Here is a 3,741-nt window from a genome sequence, read left to right on the forward strand (position 1 = left end):
ATGAGGTTGTCTATGACCTTCTGAGGCCAGGGGCAGCATCCCACTGCAAGAGCACAATTTTGAAGCAGTGCTTTCAGATTTATTTTTAAATCATTTACATAACACTTGGGAGTGGGCTGAAGAGAGCCAACTTCAAATGTAAGTTACATCCATTTCTGTTTTGGTGATTTTCCACAAATTTCTGGGCTTTCATTTTGTCATCTGAAAATGTGGCTAGCCATAATACTTATCTCAAACGGTTTTCTGAAGGAGAGATAAAGGAATACATAGAAAGTACCTGTTTGCTTGCTGGGGTGTGTGGTATCAGATAGAATGCAGATTAAACTTCTAGAGGAAAAAAGATCTCGAGAAAGGCTATAACATTTTAATCTATTCAAACACTTTCATTAAGACAGAGCAACTAGGAAGCAACATGTTAAGTAAAGTTAGAGGAAGAATGTCTTTCCAATACCAGAGTACAAATTGGAGAAAATCACATGAGTGGTTTAGCCTCCAACAGAGGAGGAACAGGATTATTGTTGTTGTTGTTTGTTTGTTTTTAATCTCAAGAGCTCGGGAACCCAGAAATGGCCAACATGTACCCCCAAGTGAATCAGAGCCTCTGCAAGTGCAATTCTTAGCAAGTGGATCAAACAAACTGAAAACTAGGAAGTAAAGAAGCTTTGAAATAATAATAACCAAAAAATAAAATCTTGCAAATAAAATTATCAAACAGCAAGAAAAGCATATGGAAAGTTGACAGCAGTGAGTATAGAGCTGCAAAAACAATCAAACCAACCTTAGAAATAATCCGTTTTATTTCCTTCTGGTGGGAAATCTAGAGGCAAGGCTGGTATCAAACTTCCATTATAAAAACAGAAATCTAGGCTCTTTTACTTTTCTATTCCCCTGGGCTTGATGAGGACTTGCTATTCCAAATCAAGTTCATTCAGTTGCATGGTTACTGATGCTTCGGCCCTTGTATCTTTGTTTCAGACTGAATCCTTTGTTTGCCCAGTGGCTAAGTCCTGCCCTATTCTTTGCGCCCCATGAACTGTAGCCTGCCAGGTTCCTCTGTCCATGGGAGATCACTGGAGTGGGTTGCCATTTCCTTCTCCAAGGGATTGATGCAGAGCCTGAATCTCCTGCATTGCAGGCAGATTCTTTACCACTGAGCCCCCAGGGAAGCCAAGAGGAAGTCTTTCCCTAAAGACCAAGTGAACTTTGACTTGCTTCTCATTGATCAGATCTTGCTTATTTAACCATCGTATCTAGAAGGGGATCTGGGGATGTCATGGGTCTTTTTGTTTTTATTTTTATTGAGCATATTTCTGTCTTCACCCAACAAATCAGAGTCCTGTTGGTAAAAATGAATTAGCAAAAGAACAAGCAACTAGCAATGTGTTCAGTTATAAGTAAAAGTCAACTCCTTTCTCAGGTAAGAATTATAATGCACAGCAGAGCAGCAGGTAGCAGATCCAGAAATCCATGTATTTTTGAACTTTTGCTGGAAACCATGAGTAGGCCACAAATTTCCCAACCTGATAAAGTAGCACTTGAGCTGGGTGGGGAAATGAATGTGCAGGTGAATTTAGACTTAGATGCTAAACTGGATCAGCTTTGTTCTGTGGTCCGTCTATGTTCCTTTTCTCTCATCCAAAGCTTCCTGATTATTCACAGATCCCAAATATGAGAATTTGCCTAAATGCTAAAATTTATATTTTTAACTCTAAAATCAATACCCATGGTGCTGAAAATTTCAGTTGTCGACTTGCATTCTGACCTGATTTTGAACAAGAGACACTCTTCCTTCCCATTTCAATTCTCATACTATAAACAAATGTCCTTTACACAATGTATTGCTACTTTTCCCTCCTCATTTTTGTTGGTGATTTTGCTTTTTAAAATGACCCAAGAGTAATGCTGACTCGCCGCCTAAGTGTTCCTAATCTGGGGTGTGCCTTAGGAAGGAAATGTATGCTAGTTAGACAAGCTTTGCTCAGTCATGAATTATGGTGCTGTTGGTCATGAGTTCAATGTTAACAAAGTGTCTTTCAACAGTCATGCATTTAAAACAAGGTTATGAATTGCTCAGTTGATGGAACTATTGTTATCAGAGACTTGCAGGAACCTAATCCTATTGTTCTGGTTCAGTATTCACTAATTTGGTGTTTTCAACAACTTCATCGAGTATTAGCCACCAGGAACGTGTATGTAAGTGCATGTGCTCAGCTGTGTCTGACTCTGACTCCGTGGACTGTAGCCCATCAGGCTCTTCTGTCCATGGAACTTTCCAGGCAGGAATACTGGAATGGGTTGCCATTTCCTTTTCCAGGGGATCTTCCTGACCCAGAGGCTAAACCCACAGCATCTCTTGCTACCAAGAATAAGGAGAATCACCTATTATCTCTACCTCTTTACACTGTAACTTTATTGACTGAAGTCCAAAGAAACAAATTGAGCCAGTTAGTAGACTGGGCAGCAGCGTATTACACACAAGACACAATAAAGGACCTTATCCTACACAGATGCAAGGAACTGTGGGGACACAAGATGCCCAAAACCTATCCTTTGCCCTTTAGTTTACTGAGGCATAGACAGTTTAATGCAGAGTAGACTGTGATAAATGCTTTACCTTGAATGCAATAAACTTCTACCTTTTAATCAATAGACAAAAGTGGGACTAGTGCACTTCTTCTCATTTTTCATTTAAAGATAAATATTTAAAGGTCTTATTGGATATCTTTAACAAAAAGTTTTTCTACAAGATTCATATTACTGATATTTATCCTTATAAGAAACAATGGGCTCACTGTTTAGGAAACATAAATCAAGTGATATATTTGTTTCTTAAAATACTTCTGTAGGTATATTTCAACAAAAGTAAGATCATTTCTCTTTCATCAAGCTAAATTTTGATTCTGGTTTTGTCTTTGATTTGTTCAAAATCTTCTACATATTAAATTTTACATCATTTCTAACTCCTGAACATTTTCATTCTTTCAGTAATTTAATTCTTATTTTGGACTTCCATTTATTCCTACTTCCTTCTTATCCCTAATTAATATAACTTTTCCAACTCCAGAAGCTTGTATCACTTCATGATATGAATCTAGTTATTCCAGTTACCCCCAAATAATTTCAGACAGTTTCCCTTGCCAACTTAATCTTTTTACATAACAGGCAAAATATCAAAAGGCATCCTTGACTATGTGTCATAATGAAGGACCTTAAGTAGGACTCTAAATAACATTCAGAATCAATCTCAACTTATTTGCTGAATATCTTATGATGGATAAGTTTTTAGCAGAACAACTGAACTAAAATGTTTTTCCACATTTATTTAGTGATATTTTAAATTGGAATGAATCATTCTACTTTTTATAAATTTCCAATTATAATGGGAAGAAAATCTCAAGTAAGTAATGATAGACTATAGCTATGTTTCAAACATTAATTGAAATGTGATACAAATTGTCTCCCAAAGTATAAGTTTTGTTTTCTGAGATATGTTCTTTTTTGTGTCTTCTAAACACATGAATGCCAAGCTACGGAAGGCATTTATCCACCAATAATAGGGTTTTCTATTTCACCAAGAGCATAGTCAGCACTAAATAGGAATGACATCAGTGTAGAGAGGATATAAATTGTGACCAAATTAAATGTCTTATTTTGCCTTAACTGCTAGAGACACAAACCATATGGCCTCCATTTGAATGTCTAGATTGATAAAATAGAAGATTACGGATGCCTCATACTATG

Source organism: Dama dama, chromosome 30 (genome assembly GCF_033118175.1).
Source record: "Dama dama isolate Ldn47 chromosome 30, ASM3311817v1, whole genome shotgun sequence".
Taxonomy (NCBI): domain Eukaryota; kingdom Metazoa; phylum Chordata; class Mammalia; order Artiodactyla; family Cervidae; genus Dama; species Dama dama.